The sequence below is a fragment of the Pongo abelii genome, chromosome 8, assembly GCF_028885655.2.
Source record: "Pongo abelii isolate AG06213 chromosome 8, NHGRI_mPonAbe1-v2.0_pri, whole genome shotgun sequence".
Lineage (NCBI taxonomy): Eukaryota > Metazoa > Chordata > Mammalia > Primates > Hominidae > Pongo > Pongo abelii.
The window spans coordinates 25,874,225-25,892,484 of NC_071993.2; the positions used below are offsets into that span (position 1 = coordinate 25,874,225).

An 18,260-nucleotide genomic window follows, 5' to 3' on the forward strand; every position below is an offset into this window, starting at 1 on the left:
CAAACTGTTGTTACGAGTGTGTCATAACCATCTGGTTACATTTGATTCCAGGCTTCATCATTTACAGCTGTAAGTGATGTAAGGTAAGTTACCTGGCCTCTTTGAGCCTCAGTTTTCTCATCAGTAGAACAAATGTATATTTTTTAAGGATTAGATGAGGCCCGTGCAGTGGCTCACACCTGTAATCCCAGCACTTTGGGAGGCTGAGGTGGGCGGATCACTTGAGCTCAGGAGTTCGAGGTGAGCCAGGACAACATGGTGAAATCCCATCTCTACCAAAAAATACAAAAATTAGCCAGGCCTGGTGGTCCCAGCTACTTGGGAGGCTGAGGTGGGAGAATCGCTTGAACCCGAGAGGCAGAGGCTGCAGTGAGCTGAGATCCTGCCACTGCACTCCGGTTTGGGCGACAGAGTGAGACCCTGTCTCAAAAAAACAAAACAAAACAAAAAAAGATTAGATGTGTAGATACTTGCAAAGGTCTTAGGACAAACTTAGCTCATAGAAAAATGCTTAGTAAATTAGCTATTCTCATTATTATTGAATGCAAATAATTCACATTTCTATACAACTATTTTCTCTATATCTATAATTTATCTTTAGTGACTGGTTTCTCCCTCCAGATTAACAAAAACTAGCAATGAAATGGGAGATGTCGTCTGAATTAAAACTGTGCAAATGTAACCTAAGTGGCTTGCAGAGGTACTGCAATCCCCACCTTCCAAAGATGTGCTAGTTGGTCAATCCTTACAGCCTATGGCTCCCACTTTCTTTCACTCCATATCCATTCCAAACATATTTGCCTTGTCTATTCTTAAAAATTATGGGCTGTCCATGAAACATCTACCTGATACCCATACATCCTCCTTGACATCCAGGTTTGCTCTCCTCTGGACACAGGCTGTGGGGGCTCAAATCTAACTGAAGGTTTAAGACAGAATTCACAGCGTTAGAGAAGATGCATGGGGCCTCTTCCCAGATGCCAGTCTTACACTGTCAAGATTGACTTTTAGAAATAAACACGACGTCTGTATCTGTTCTCTCGTGGTGTCATCACAAAGTGCGTCCATGATAGAGAAAATCCATGGACTTAATGAAGTGTGTTCCCTCCTGATACAGCTTGGCTGTGCTCTCCAAATCTCAAGTTGAATTGTAATCCCCAGTGTTGGAGGTGGGGCCTGGCAGGAGGTGATTGGATCACAGGGCCAGATCCCTCATGGCTTGTTGCTGCCCTCACGATAGTGTGTTCTTGGGAGATCTGGTTGTTTAAAAGTCTGGGACCTCCCCCTTCTCTCTTTCTTGTTCCTGCTTTCACCATGTGACATTCCTACTACGCCTTTGCCTTCCACCTTGATTGTAAACTTCCTGACGCCTCTTCAGAAACTGATGCTGGTGCTATGCTTCCTGTACACACAGTAGAAGTGTGAGCCAATTAAAGATTAAACCCCCTTTCTTATAAATTACTCAGTCTCAGGTTTTTTTTGTTTGTTTGTTTTGTTTTGTTTTTTTGAGATGGAGTCTCTCTCTGTCGCCAGCAGGCTGAAGTACAGTGGTGCAATTTCGGCTCACTGCAACATCTGCCTCCTGGTTCAAGCGATTCTCCTGCCTCAGGCTCCTGAATAGCTGGGACCACAGGCACACACCACCACACCAAGCTAATTTTTGTATTTTTAGTAAAGACAGGGTTTCCCCATGTTGGCCAGGATGGTCTGAATCTCTTGACCTCGTGATCCACCCACCTCAGCCTCCCAAAGTGCTGGGATTACAGGTGTGAGCCACTGTGCCCGGCCTCAGGTATTTCTTTATAGCAATGCAAGAATGGCCTAACACACCTCCCTCACAAGTTAATAAATCCTAACATATTATGTGTCGATGGCAGGTCTCAAACTCAGGTTTTTGCTGCTATTGGCAGTGGCTTGTTGCCAATATTTATTGAAGGTTTGAAGTGTAGTAACTGAAAAACCCTATAAGGTAGGTACTATTAGACTCACTTTCTGAATTAAAACAATGAAGGCACAAGGATTTCAAGTCACTTGCTCAACAACACACAGGTAAAGAGGCAGAGCTGAGATACTAAATTTGGTAGTCTGTGAACAGAATCTGCATTCTTATTCACTAGAGGAGACAGGTTCTCTGGGATGTTTTTCTAAAATGCCATCTCATTGAATTGCAAGCCCGTAATCCACTAGATTGCAGAAACTTAATCTCAGTCAAAAGCCATGGTGTCCGGCGTGACCCATGTTTCCTAGGGTCATGTCTGAGTTAGTTGGGAATATAAACAGTGCTTTGGGATCCGGATGAGGAATCTGGTCCTCAGCCATCAAACCATGGAAGTTGTTGTCACATTGTTCCTACAGATGGCACTCCTGCCTGACTTCACCCAAAATCTTTTGGGTGCTTGAGAAACACTAGGCAACCCCAAGGGCTGGTGTTTGGGAGACTCTGCAAGACCATCTCCTCCTAACTCCACCTATGCACAGATCCACTCATGTTTAGTCTAGCTCTGCATCCTCAGCTCTCCACGGGAAAAAGACCCCAGGGAACAGGACTTCCAAGACCTTATGTCACCATCCTCACTTGACCTGATGGAAGAGGTTGGATGGGATCAAGGGGGCACTCATGTAGCAGCCAGGATCATAGCCCTACATGTTTTTATTGCTGCTGCCCACACCCCTGCAACCCAGATATGCTGAGAGAGGCCCTGTCTTTTCCTGGATTCCCATTTACACACCTATAACAAACAGGGCTGCACCAAGAAGCCCCTCCCTAAGGTTTTATGTTAGACAAATACAGGCTTGTGTATGGTTCAAAGATGTTTTTGCTGTAAGATTTGTCAGTCTGGATTTTAGCCTGAAGTTGGTGGGTACTCTGGAGATAGTTAAACCTGAAAGGCTTGGGAAGGCAATGGTTTGCTTGAAAAGAGACAAGAAAATGAAGAAAGAATGAGCCAAAGAAGAGGGAGCAGAAGTTAGGTGTGGTGGCTCATGCCTGAATTCCAGCACTTCGCGAGGCCAAAGAAGGACTGTCCCTTAAGCCTAGGAGTTTGAGACCAGCCTGGACAACACAGCAAGACCCCATCTCTAACCAAAAAAAAAAAAAAATTAGATCCCATCTCTAACAAAAAAAAATTAAAATATTAACCAGGTGTGGTGACACTCTCCTGTAGACCTAGCTACTTGGGAGGCTGAGGCCGGAAAATCCTTTGAGCCCAAGAGTTTAAGTTACAGTGAGCTAGGGTGTTGCCTCTGCACTCTAGCCTGGGAGACAGAGCAAGACCCTGTCTCTAAATTAAAAATTTAAAAAAAGAGGGGGAAGAAAAGAATTTAAAAATGGGAGGGGAACCACTTAACATCTGTTCAGGGATGTGGCTGTCTCACTAGCACCAGTGAGATTAATATCATCACCATCACCTTCATCAATACCATTTTGCATGTGTCATCTCTAATCACATGCCCAGAGGTCAAACACTGGTGGCCCGAGGGTGGAGTAAGCATCCCAGGGCAGGCAGTGACTACCTCACAGTAGTTCCCACCAACCTCACGTCCCTCATGTAGGTACCAGCCAGGCCCATTGGCATTGAAATGTATAGACTCAGATGTGTTGGGCGGGCCTAGGTAGAAATCTCACTTGAAGGCCACAGTATATTTATCATATACATGGAGTTATGATGCATCTCTGCCCAGGAATAGAACTCAAACAAGAGTCTTAGAAATGCACTGAAGTGAATGAGATCCAGAACCTTGGGGCTGGTCACCCTGAGTCTCAGCATTATGTCTTCTTCCACCACCTGTTTCCTCTATTGTAGTCTTACAAGTGAGTCGGGGCCAGTGGTCGCTTAATCTTCCCCTCTCCTCTTGATGCTGCCTCCACATCCTCACCCCTCCTCAACAGCAAAAACGAAATGACCACACAGCTCCCCAGCTGGTTTTGTGTCTAACATTTTATCCTAAAGTTTTGAAAAGAAAAAGAAAAGAACCTGATAATTTCTAAATAAGGTAATTCATTTAGGCACTGACAGCCATTCATGCATCACTGTGAATTCATTTACCAAATTAATCAATCAATTTAGTCCAATAATCAGATCAAGCAGGCAGCAGACCAGTTTGCTCTGGTTTGATTTATTAGATGACTAGAAAGATCAGACGATTAGATCAGATTAATCAAATGCTTTTTACAAGCATCCACAGAACAGAAAATGTCTTCCCAGGGCATCATGAGCTAAACCAAGTGTGCTGGGGGACTGGGCTCTGGAGAGGAGCTGCTTGGGGTTCTAGGCTCCCAGTTTGCTCAGGTTTTAGAAGTCCCGCATTGCAGAGGCACGGCTGAGCAACCCAGTTACCGGACATCTGTGTTAGTTTCCTGTAGCTTCAGTAACAAACTACCATAACCTTAGTGGTTTAAAACAACACAAATTTATTATCTCACGGTTCCAGAGGTCGGAAGTCAAAAATGGGTTTTACGGGCTTAAATCAAGGTGTGGACAGAACTGCATTCCTTCTAGATTCCAGGGGAAAACCCATTCCTTCCCTTTTCCAGCTTCCAGAGGCCACCTGCATTCTTCGGCTCATCACTCTGATCTTTGCTCTGCCATCAGTCACATCTCTCGCTCCCCACCTCCTGCCTCCCTCCTTCGCTTATAGGGATGCTTGGGTTCACACTGGGTCCATCCAGATAATTCAAAGTCATCTGTCATCTCAAGAACCTTAGCTTAACCCCCCCTGCAAAGTTCCTTTTGCCATGTAAAGTAACATATCCACAGGTTCCAGATCAGGATGCAGACATCTTTGGAGGACCGTTATTCCACTTCTTACAACAATCCAAGGCCATCACCAGGTTTTCAGAAGCCAAGATGGCCTGCCTGGTCCTTTCAATACACCCCTGTGCTTGGAGACACTGAAAGGCCTCATGGGATAAAACCACACACTGCTGGTTCTACCACAGCTCTTAAAATTAAAGTAGTCTGTCTGCATTAAAACCCAGCTTCCAGAAAACTTCTGCTATCATGGAAATATATAACCTCGGTGGATAAATAGCATGCTTCTAAAAACGCTTATCGCCTATCATTAGGCGATAATGATCATTTATCATTTCCTGTGATGAAGAGGTGCCATAATTAATTACCTGTTGGGAAGGGACCAGGTGATGATGCTTTGAACTTGGGACTGGAGGCCCAGCTCCAGACTCCAGAAAAGATGAAAAGCATTGAACTTAAAATGGTTACTTCTTCCATGAAACATGTTAGCTGGAGACAGAATCCAATAACAAACTCAGCTATATTGAAGTGTGTGTGTGTATGTGTGTGTGTGTGTGTGTGTAAATCTTGTGTTTTTCTTATGATTTACCTCTACCAACAACAGTGCACTTCGAAGATCCAAGGCTTGGAACTGGGGATAAAGTCTATAAGGGTAAAAATAAAAATCGTCAATATATGCTATGTCCTGAGTGAGTGGGAAATAATGTGGCTGTTAAAAGCTGACTGGGTCTTCAAGGAAGTTGTATTAGTGCATTTGGGGGGGTCATAACAAAGTGCCAGAAATTGAGTGGCATAAAACAACAGAAATTAATGTTCTCACAGTCCTGGAGAGTAGAAGCCTAATCAAGGTGCGGGAGGGGAAATTCCTTCGGAGGTGTCTTGCGGGGGCTTGCGGACAGCCGTCCTCTCCCTGTGTCATCACGTGGGCCTCCCTCTGAGTGTGTGTGTCTTATTATAAAGACACCAGTCATATGGGATCAGGGCCGACCCTAGTGGTCTCCTTTTACCTTGATTACCTCTTTGAATAACTTATCCAAATACAGTCACATTCTGAGGGACTGGGGTTAGGACTTCAACGTATGAATTTTGGAGGGCACAATTCAATTGGTAACAGAAATGTAGGACTGAGAAAAGCAAAGAGGAGGAGGCAGCAGAGGTGGAGTAGAGTGGAATGCACATATATATGGCAGAGAAGGCTTGAGAGGGGCTGGAATTTGGGCAAAGAGATTTTGTTTTTGGTTTTGTGTGTGTGTGTGTGTGTTTTCTTTTCTTTTTTTTTTTTTTTTTCTTGAGATGGAGTCTTGCTCTGTTACCCAAGCTGGAGTGCAGTGGTACAATCTCGGCTCACGGCAATCTCTGCCTCCCGGGTTCAAGCAATTCTCCTGCCTCAGTCCCCCGAGTAGCTGGGACTACAGGCGCCAGCCACCACTCCCAGCTAATTTTTCTATTTTTAGTAGACACGGGGTTTCACCATGTTGGCCAGGATGGTCTTGATCTCTTGACCTTGTGATCCACCAACATCAGCCTCCCAAAGTGCTGAGATTACAGGCATAAGCCACCGTGCCCAGCCCAAATATCGTTCAATCTACTCTTAGGTAAGGGAAAGACACCAAACACAGACAGACTGGATGACAATAAGGAGGCTCTGTGCTGCCTCTAGATAAGTCACTGATAAAAGCTTGGTTTCAGGGTTTCTAGGTCTTCTTTCATCTACACTCTGCTTGTCATAGCACTCATAGTGCACTCACTGTATCAGTCTGGTCTCACACTGCTAATAAAGACACACCCAAGACCGGGTGATTTACAAAGAAAAGAAGTTTAATTGACTCACAGTTCCACATGGCTGGGGAGGCCTCACAATCATGGTGGAAGAGCTAGGGACGTCTTACATGGCAGCAGGAAAGAGAGAGCTTATGCAGGGGAACTCCCCTTTATAAAATCATCAGATCTCGTGAGATTTACTCACTATCACAAGAGCAGCATGAGAAAAGCCTGTCCCAGTAATTCAATTACCTCCCACCTGGTCTCTCCCACAACACGTGGGGATTACTACAATTCAAGGTGAGATTTGAGTGGGGATGTAGAGCAAAACCGTATCACTCACATTTCAATAGTACCCAGACTATGTCTGTTTCCCTCCATGACTAAAAACTCTAACCTTCCATTGTGAGGCAAACAGTCAAAATGAAGGAGATATGCAAAGTTTCCCACTTTACTTCGTTGGGGACAGAAAACTGACGTAGATAAGCGTTGTCCTAAAACCTCTCCACCTTAATTTCCTCATCTATAAAAAGAGTGGATATCCTGGATGATTCTAAAATTATATTAATTAGTAGGATTGGAAACTGAAATCTACTTATGACTCTAGAGAAAATTATTTAACATATGCTTCCCAGGGAAATATTAAATTAAAATCATGGCTACATAATGACTAAATACCAAATGAGGATATCTATCAATAAAAAGAAAGGCAGTTAGCAACATAATCAATCGATATACCGTTTATGTTTTATTATGAACATGAACCAGTTCCTTAAGTCAATTACTGCCTGCATTACTTTGCTAGGGCTGCCATAACAAAGCACTGCAAACTGTATGCTGAACAGCAGAAATACATTGTCTCATAGTCCTGGAGATCAAGGCATTGGCAGGGTTGGTTCCTTCTGAAGATGTTAGGAAAGAATCTGTTTTCGACCTCTCTCCTAGCTTCTCGTAGTTCCCTGGCTTGCGGCTGAATAACATGTCATTCTCCCTGGGTGCATTTATGTGTCCAAATTTCCCCTTTTTATAAGAACACCAGTCATATTGGATTAAGAGCCCACCCTACTCCAGTATGACCTCATCTAACTAATTACATCTGCAATGACCCTATTTCCAAATAAGGTCACCATTTGAGGTACTGGAAGTCAGGACCTCAACATATGAATTTAGCAGGGGACACATATAAACCTATAACACCACCTGTCAGTGGATTAAAAAAAATAATGAGAACATTTAAGTCTCTCACTGTATCAGTCTGTTCTCACATTGTTCTAAAGAAATACCTGAAACTGGGTAATTTATAAAGAAAAGAGGTTTCATTGGCTCCCGGTTCCACAGGCTGTACAGGAAGCATGGTGCTGGCATCTGCTTAGCTTCTGAGGAGGCCTCAGGAAACTTATGATCACAGCAGAAGGTGAAAGGGAAGCAGTCACGTCTTACATGGCAGGAGCAGGGCAAGAGAGAGTGGGGGGAAGGTGTTGCACACATTTCAACAACAAGGTATCGTGAGAACTCACCATCATGAGAATAGCACCAAGGGGACGGTACTAAAGTATTCATGAGAAATTCACCCCCCTGATCCAATCACCTCCCACCAGGACCCACGTCCAACACTGGGGATTACAATTGGACATGAGATTTGGTGGGGTCACAGATCCAAACCATATCACTCATCCTGTCCATTTCAAAATAGAGACTCAGTCAACATGTACCTACACAGTAGCCTCCTCCTCTGTCCACAGTTTCACTGTTCATGGTTTCTGTTACCCACAGTCAACTGCGGTCCAAAAATAGATAAGTACAGTACGATATGATATTTTGAGAGAGACAACACATTCATATACATGTTATTACAGTATATTGTTATAATCGTTCTATTTTACTATTAGCTATGGTTGTTAATTTCTTATTGTGCCTAATTTATAAATTAAACTTTATCATAAGTATGCATGTATAAGAGAAAAACATACAGTAGTATATATAGTATACTATAGTCGTGTATATGGCGTTCAGCACTGTCCGTGGTTTCAGGCTTCCACTAGTGGGCTTGGCACATATCTCCATCAGATAAGAGGGGATTACTATATTTTCTGTAACATTCCTCTTAATCAGTAATTAAATCAAAAGCATTTTTTTAAAAAGAAAACTTTCTAAGTCAACTAAAGAAAAACTCTTGTTCTCCTGTATGTCTTCTTCTATATGTCATCATAAAACTTTGCCTCTAGAAGCTTTCCAGTCCTTCTAGCCTATCTGTTTTTACCCCTCCAACTCAAGTATAGTGATGTTTAGAGGTTATTTCCAGAATGTTTTCCACTTAAGGGATCCTTGAAGCAACAAGTTAGACTGCCTTTAATGATTTGGGTGTCTGCAGTGTACCCACAGGGAAGAGAACCAGTCCTTGTCGGTAGCTCAGAGTAACCCCAATTTCAATGTGTTTGGTAAATGTGATGGAAGTCTCCAAAATTGCAGTCTAGACTCACTCAGCAGTCTCCAGAGCACATGTTTATAACAAAACAAATAGAATGTTTTTATATTCCTCTTTTATCTTGCAGTAAACATTGACAGGACATACTTTTCTTTCACCCTTCTTCACTTTTAATTAGCTTTTACAGACCGTAATAGAGCTGTAAACACCATGTGAAGCAGTAGCATTTTCCGCTCACTTAAGAATTCAAGGCCAGGCGTGGTGGCTCACGCCTGTAATCCCAGCACTTTGGGAGGCCAAGGCGGGTGGATCACCTGAGGTCAGGAGTTCTAGACCAGCCTGGACAACATGGTGAAACCCCATCTCTACTAAAAATACAAAAATTAGCTGGGCATGGTGGCACGTGCCTGAAATCCAGCTACTGGGGAGGCTGAGGCAGGAGAATCGCTTGAACCCGGGAGGCAGAGTTTGCAGTAAGTCAAGATCGCGCCATTGCATTGCACTCCAGCCAGTGCAACAAGAGCGAGATACTGTCTCAAAAAAAAAAAAAAAAGAAAAAAGAAAAAGAAAAAAAGAATTCAAGGTGGCCTCAAAGAATCCCCGCAATTTAGGAAAACCATAGTTTAATATGAACCTTTAAAGGATAAATGTACATTTAGCATTTGGGACTATTACTTGAAGTCTAGTTTGAAGATGTCTACTACTCTGAACGTTTAATAACTGATTTCTTACGGGCATACAATCAAATGAAATATGAAAAGGCCTGTCTAGATGGAAAAAGTATCTTTTAAAGCTGTGGGGACATCTTGTGGCCAATTTTATTAAATTTTTTTATTATTTTATTTATTTATTTATTTATTTATTGAGATGGAGTCTAACTCTTGTTGCCCAGGCTGGAGTGCAGTGGCACAATCTTGGCTCACTGCAACCTCCGCCTCCCAGGTTCAAGCAATTCTCCTGCTTCAGCCTCCTGAGTAGCTGGGATTACAGGCACATGCCACCATGCCAGGCTGATTTTGTATTTTTAGTAGAGATGGGATTTCATCATGTTGTCCAGGCTGTTCTTGAACTCCTGACCTCCAGTAATCCACCCACCTTGGCCTCCCAAAGTGCTGTGATTATAGGCGTGAGTCACTGTGTCTAGCCAAGATTCTTTTTAATGAGATAACAGTTGATCCTCCTCCATGTGGGTGCATCCTGCCTCCATGGATTCAACCAAACATGGGTCAAAAATATTAGAAAAAATAATTCGTCTGTACTGTTTACATATAGACTTTTTCTTCTTGTCATTATTCCCTAAACAATACAGTATAACCATTATTTACATAGCATTTACATAGTGTTAGGTATTATAAGTAATCTAGAGATGACTTAGAGGATATGGGAGGATATGCGTAGGTTATGTGCAACACTACATATTTGCAAACATTACTATTTTCCCTTTTGTCTGCACACCCACAAATAAACACTTAAAAAGACATCATTTTACAATGGTGTAGAATTTGCATTTAAGGGACTTGAGCATCTGTGGATTTGGGTAGTCGTGGGAGGTCCTAGAACCCCCCACAGACACCAAAGGATGACTGTATTTTGACTGAACAAATATAGGGAATGCTTACAGTAGGTTAGTATAATTGTGCTGTATGCAAGGAGAATAAAGATAAAACACAAGCTGTTTTTTGAGGAAGCGATCAGAATAGAAAGAGCCTGAGCTATTTAATATGGCCAAACCTCATTTTATTTACTTATACAGAAGAAATCCAGGTATCTTGTTTCAAAACAAACAAAAAAAAAACAATTAAAAGTACAGATGTCATGAACACCTGTGGCTTTCACCTGTTTTCCATACAGCCTGCATTCCTTAGTACCAGCGCCTCAGTTTTACTTTAGAGACCAACTGGCGCACACTCTGTCCATGTGTTAAGGTGGGACTGCTGGTCAACTCCTTTGGCTCCAGGTCTATCTAATCCATGTATTCCTTTTTTTTTTTTGACAGAGTCTCGCTCTGTTGGCCAGGCTGGAATGCAATGGCGCAATCTTGGCTCACTACAACCTTCACTCCCCGGGTTCAAGTAATTCTCCTGCCTCAGCCTCATGAGTAGCTGGGATTACAGGCATGCACCACTGCACCTGGCTAAGTTTTGTATTTTAGTAGAGATGGGGTTTCACCATGTTGTCCAGGCTGGTCTCAAACCCCCAACCTCAGGTGATCTGCCCACCTTGGCCTCTGAAAGTGTGGGGATTACAGGCATGAGCCACTGCACCCGGCCAATTTCTTTTATTTAAGCCACCTAGTCTATTGTATTTTTATGGCAGCCTGAACTAATACACAAGTTCAGAATATAAATACTTTTAGCTGTACATTGACCATATATCAGACTTTAAAAGTCTTAATACATTTTAAAAGATTACAATTTTACAGACTATATTCTCCAATAATGGCCCTAAATCAGAAACCAATAAGAAAAGAACACCTAGAAAATGTCCACGTTTCATTTTTTAAAAAGCCAATTGATGTTAATAAAATTACAGGTGAAATTAGAAAATATTTTGAACTGAATGAGAATAGAAAATACAACATAGCAAAATCTATGAGGCACAATGCTTAGAGGGAAGTTTATCACTTTAAATATTTAGAAAAGAAAAAAATTATACCAGTTATATTTCTTCTCAGGATGCTGAAAAATTCAAATTGAACCAAATTAAGTAGTAGAAAGAAAATAACGAAGATAAAAGCAGAAAGCAATGAAACAAGAAATAAAGAAAAAATAATAAAGCCAAAAATTATTCCTTTGAAAAGAGTAATTGCATTAATAAACTCATAAAAAACCAGTCACACACATACAAAATATCTAGAATTAGGAATCAAAGAGGAAATATAACTGCTTATCCCACAAACATTAAAAGGATAATAAAAATATTATGGACAATTATATGCTAATACATATGTCAATTTAAATTAAATGACATATTTCAAAATTGTTCCAGGAAGTAATATTGAATCAGAATACCCTGTATCTACTAAAGAAATTTAATTTACAATAACGAACATTTCCATAAAGGATACAGTCCTAGGCAGTTTCAGATGGTGAATTCTATCAAACACTGAAATAAGAAAAGAATCAATCTTACCAAAACCCTCACAAAATAGAAAAAGGAACACTTCCCAACTCATTTTATGAGGCCAGCATCACTCTGATACCAAAATCTGACAAATCAGAAAAGAAAATTTCAGAAAATGTCTCTCATGAACATAGATGCAAAAGTTCTTAACAATATTAGAAAATCAAATCCAGCAGTATATAAAAATAATATTACATCACGACCAAGGAGCGTTTATCCACGGAATGCAAAGCTGATTTAACAATAGAAAACCACTCAGATAATTCACTACATTGACAGATGAGGGAGGAAAAACAACACAATTATCTTAATATATGAACAAAAACACTTGACTAAATTAACGTCATTCATGACAAAAACTCATAGCAAACTAGGAATAGAAGTGAACTTCCTCAGCGTCATAATGGTCAGTACGAAAACCACTACTGTTAACATACATGATGAAATATTGAACTATTTCCTTCTTAATTTGGAGAAAAAAATCATGAATATCTGCTCTCACCACTTCAATTCAACATTATACAAGAGGTTAGAGCTACTAAAATAAGGTAAACTTAAATAAATAAACAATTTTAAAAGAGACAGAAGGAAGAAAGGGAGGGAGGAAGAAAGTTTGGAAAGAAGGAAGTAAAACTGTGTTTGTTTGCAGATGATGTGATATTTATGTAGAGAACTGTCAGGCCTCTGAGCCAAAGCTAAGCCATCATATCCTTTGTGACCTGCATGTACACATCCAGATGGCCGGTTCCTGCCTTAACTGATGACATTATCTTGTGAAATTCCTTCTCCTGGCTCATCCTGGCTCAAAAGCTCCCCTACTGAGCACCTTGTGACCCCCACCCCTGCCCGCCAGAGAACCCCCTTTTGACTGTAATTTTCCTTTACCTACCCAAATCCTATAAAACGGCCCCACCCCTGTCTCCCTTCACTGAGTCTCTTTTCAGACTCAGCCCACCTGCACCCAGGTGAAATAAACAGCATTGTTGCTCACACATAGCCTGTTTGGTGGTCTCTTCACATGGACGCGCATGAAATTTGGTGCTGTGACTCGGATCCGGAGACCTCCCTTGGGAGATAAATCCCCTGTCCTCCTGCTCTTTGCTCTGTGCAAAAGATCCACCTATGACCTTGAGTCCTCAGACCCACCAGCCCAAGGAACATCTCACCAATTTTAAATCAGGTAAGCGGCCTCTTCTTACTCTCTTCTCCAACCTCTCTCACTATCCTTCAACTGCTTTCTCCTTTCAATCTTGGCACCACCTTTCAATCTCTCCCTTCTCTTAATTTCAATTCCTTTCATTTTCTGGTAGAGACAAAGGAGACACGTTTTATCCGTGGACCCAAAACTCCGGCGCCGGTCACAGACTCAGGAAGGCAGCCTTCCCTTGGTGTTTAATGATTGCAGGGATGCCTCTCTGATTATTCACCCACATTTCAGAGGTGTCTGACCACGCGGGGACGCCTGCCTTGGTCCTTCACCCTTAGTGGCAAGTACCGCTTTTCTAGGGGGCAAGAACTCCCCAACCCCTTCTTTCCATGTCTCTACCACTTTCCCCCTTTTCTAGAGGGCAAGAACCCCCCAACCCCTTCTCTCTGTGTCTGTACCCCTTCTCTGCTTTTCTGGGGGCAAGAACCCTGATCCCTTATTTCCACACCCCAACCTCTTACCTCTGTGCCCTGATCCCTTATTTCCGCGCCCTGACCTCTTATCTCTGCGCCCCGATCCCTTATTTCCACACCCCGACCTCTTATCTCTGTGCCCCAACCCCTTATTTCCATGCCCTGACCCCTTTCCCACTTTTCTGGGGGGTAAGAACCCCCGAACTCCTTCCCTCCGTGTCTCTACTCTCTCTTTTCTCTAGGCTTGCTTCCTTCACTATAGGCAACCGTCCACCCTCCATTCTTCCGTCTCCCTTAGCCTGTGCTCTCAAGAACTTAAAACCTCTTCAACTCACACCTGACCTAAAACCTAAATGCCTCATTTTCTTCTGCAATGCCGCTTGACCCCAATACAAACTCAACAGTAGTTCCAAATAGCCAGAAAACGGCACTTTCAATTTTTCCATCCTGCAAGATCTAAATAATTCTTGCTGTAAAATAGGCAAACGGTCTATGATGCCTGACACCCAGGTATTCTTTTACACGTGGGTCCCTCCCTAGTCTCTGTGCCCAGTGCAACTTGTCCCAAATCTTCCTTCTTTCCCCCCTGCCTGTCCCCTCAATCCCAACCCCAAGCATCACTGAGTCTTGCTAATCTTCCTTTTCTACAGACCCATCTGACCTCTCCCCTCCTCCCCAGGCTGCTCCTCGCCAGGCTGAGCTAAGTCCCGATTCTTGCTCAGCCTCTGCTCCTCCACCCTATAATCTTTTTGTCACCTACCCTCCTCACACCCGGTCCACTTTACAGTTTCATTCTGTGAGTAGCCCTCCCCCACCTGCCCAGCAATTTTCTCTTAAAAAGGTGGCTGAAGCTAAAGGCATAGTCAAGGTTAATGCTCCTTTTTCTTTATCCAACCTCTCCCAAATCAGTGAGCATTTAGGCTGTTTCATCAAATATGAAAAACCCAGCCCAGTTCACGGCTCATTCGGCAGCAACCCTGAGACGCTTTACAGCCCTAGACCCTAAAAAGTCAAAAGGCCATCTTAATCTCAATATACATTTTATTACCCAATCCGCTCGTGACATTAAATAAAACTCCAAAAATTAAATTCCAGCCCTCAAACCCCACGACAGGACTTAATTAACCTCACCTTCAAGGTGTACAATCATAGAGTTAGAGTAGAGGCAGCCAAGTAGCAGAGTATTTCTGAATTGCAATTCCTTGCCTCCACTGTAAGACAAACCCCAGCCACATCTCCAGCACACAAGAACTCCAAACCCCTGAACCGCAGCTGCCAGGGGTTCCTCCAGAACCTCCTCCCCCAGGAGCTTACTACAAGTGCTGGAAATCTGGCCACTGGGCCAAGGAATACCCACAGCCCAGGATTCCTCCCAAGCCATATCCTATCTGTGTGGGACCCCACTGAAAATCAGACTGTTCAACTCACCTGGAAGCCACTCCCAGAGCCCCTGGAACTGTGGCCCAAGGCTCTCTGACTGACTCCTTCCCAGATCTTCTCGGCTTAGCGGCTGAAGACTGACACTGCCCCATTGCCTCGGAAGCCCCCTAGACCATCACAGATGCCAAGCTTTAAGTAACTCTCACAGTGGAAAGTAAGTCCGTCCCCTTCTTAATCAATACGGAGGCTACCCACTCCACATTACCTTCTTTTCAAGGGCCTGTTTCCCTTGCCTCCATAACTGTTGTGGGTATTGACGGCAAGGCTTCTAAACCTCTTAAAACTCCCCAACTCTGGTGCCAACTTAGACAACACTCTTTTAAGCACTCTTTTTTAGTTATCCCCACCTGCCCAGTTCCCTTATTAGGCCGAGACACTTTAACTAAATTATCTGCTTCCCTGACTATTCCTAGGCTACAGCCACACCTCATTGCCATCTTTTCCCCCAGTTCAAAGCCTCCTTCACATCCTCCCCTTGTATCTCCCCACCTTAACCCACAAGTATAAGACACCTCTACTCCCTCCTTAGTGACCGATCATGCACCCCTTACCATCCTATTAAAACCTAATCACTCTTACCCCACTCAATGCCAATACCCCATCCCACAGCGTGCTTTAAAAGGATTAAAGCCTGTTATCACTCGCCTGTTACAGCATGGCCTTTTAAAGCCTATAAACTCTCATTACAATTCCCCCATTTTACCTGTCCTAAAACCAGACAGGGTTTACAGGTTAGTTCAGGGTTTGTGCCTTATCAACCAAATTGTTTTGCCTATCCACCCCATGGTGCCAAACCCATATACTCTCCTATCCTCAATACCTCCCTCTACAACCCATTATTCTGTTCTGGATCTCAAACATGCTTTCTTTACTATTCCTTTGCACCCTTCATCCCAGCCTCTCTTCACTTTCACTTGGACTGACCCTGACACCCATTAGGCTCAGCAAATTACCTGGGCTGTACTGCTGCAAGGCTTCACAGACTGCCCCCATTACTTCAGTCAAGCCCAAAGTTCTTCCTCATCTGTTACCTATCTCAGCATAATTCTCATAAAAACACACATGCTCTCCCTGCTGATTGTGTTCCACTGATCTCTCAAACCCCAACACCTTCTACAAAACAACAACTCCTTTCCTTCCTAGGCATGGTTAGATACTTTCGTTTAGATACCTGGTTTTGCCATCCTAACAAAACCATTATATAAACTAACAAAAGGAAAACTAGCTGACCCCATAGATCCTAAATCCTTTCCTCACTCCTCTTTCCGTTCCTTGAAGACAGCTTTAGAGACTGCCCCCACCCTAGCTCTCCCTGACTCATCCCAAACTCTTTTCATTACCCACAGCCAAAGTGCAGGGCTGTGCAGTCAGAATTCTTACATAAGAACCGGGACCGCGCCCTGTAGACTTTTTATCCAAACAACTTGACCTTACTGTTTTGCCTAGCCCTCAAGTCTGCATGCGGCAGCCGCTGCCACCCTAATACTTTTAGAGGCCCTAAAAATCACAGACTATGCTCAACTCACTCTCTACAGTTCTCATAACTTCCAAAATCTGTTTTCTTCCTCACACCTGACGCATATACTTTCTGCTCCCCGGCTCCTTCAGCTGTACTCACTCTTTGTTAAGTCTCCCACAATTACCATTGTTCCTGGCACGGACTTCAATCTGGCCTCCCACATTATTCTGGATACCACACCTGACCCTCATGACTGTATCTCTCTGAGCCACCTGACATTCACCCCATTTCCCCATATTTCCTTCTTTCCTGTTCCTCACCCTGATCACATTTAGTTTATTGATGGCAGTTCCACCAGGCCTAATTGCCACTCACCAGCAAAGGCAGGCTATGCTATAGTATCTTCCACATCTACCATTGAGGCTACCGCTCTGCCCCCCTCCACTACCTCTCAGCAAGCCGAATTAGTTGCCTTAACTCAAGCCCTCACTCTTGCAAAAAGAATACGTGTCAATATTTATACTGACTCTAAATATGCCTTTCATATTCTGCACCATCATGCTGTTATATAGGCTGAAAGAGGTTTCCTCACTATGCAAAGGTCCTCCATCATTAATGCCTCTTTAATAAAAACTCTGCTCAAGGCCGCTTTACTTCCAAAGGAAGTTGGAGTCATTCACTGCAAAGGCCATCAAAAGGCATCAGATCCCATTGCTCTAGGCAACGCTTATGCTGATAAGATGGCTAGACAAACAGCTAGCTTTCCAACTTCTGTCCCTCAAGGCCAGTTTTTCTCCTTCACAACAGTCACTCCCACCTACTTCCCCACTGAAACTTCCACCTATCAATCTCTTCCCACACAAGGCAAATAGTTCTTAGACCAAGGAAAATATCTCCTTCCAGAATCACAGGCCCATTCTATTCTGTCATCATTTCATAACCTCTTCCATGTAAGTTACAAGCCACTAGCCCATCTCTTAGAACCTCTCATTTCCTTTCCATCATGGAAATCTATCCTCAAGAAGATCACTTCTCAGTGTTCCATCTGCTATTCTGCTACCCCTCAGGGATTGTTCAGGCCCCCTCCCTTTCCTACACATCAAGCGCAAGGATTTGTCCCTGCCCAGGACTGGCAAATTGACTTTACTCACATGCCCTGAGTCAGAAAACTAAAATATCTCTTAGTCTAGGTGGACACTTTCACTAGATAGGTAGAGGCCTTTCCCACAAAGTCTGAGAAGGCCACCGCAGTCATTTCTTCCCTTCTGTCAGACATAATTCCTCGGTTTGGCCTTCCCACTTCTATACAGTCTGATAACGGACCAGCCTTTATTAGTCAAATCAGCCAAGCATTTTTACAGGCTCTTGGTATTCAGTGAAACCTTTATATCCCTTACAGTCCTCAGTCTTCAGGAAAGGTAGAATGGACTAATAGTCTTTTAAAAACACACCTCACCAAGCTCAGCCACCAACTTAAAAAGAACTGACAATACTTTTACCACTTTCCCTTCTCAGAATTCAGGCCTGTCCTCGGAATGCTACAAGGTACAGCCCATTTAAGCTCCTGTATAGATGCTCCTTTTTATTAAGCCCCAGTCTCATTCCAGACACCAGACCAACTTGGACTGCGCCCCCAAAAACTTGTCATCCCTACTATCTTCTGTCTAGTCATACTCCTATT

General features: G+C 43.2%; 1 long non-coding RNA gene across 1 annotated transcript in view; it reads left to right on the plus strand.

The window, feature by feature from the left end:
* LOC129048194 (uncharacterized) overlaps positions 1–18,260 on the plus strand; it is an 87,336-nt gene that overhangs the window by 58,231 nt on the left and 10,845 nt on the right. Inside the window, exon 2 of the long non-coding RNA XR_008510347.1 lies at positions 13,005–13,240. This is a non-coding gene — a long non-coding RNA (uncharacterized LOC129048194). The remainder of the gene's footprint in view (positions 1–13,004; positions 13,241–18,260) is intronic.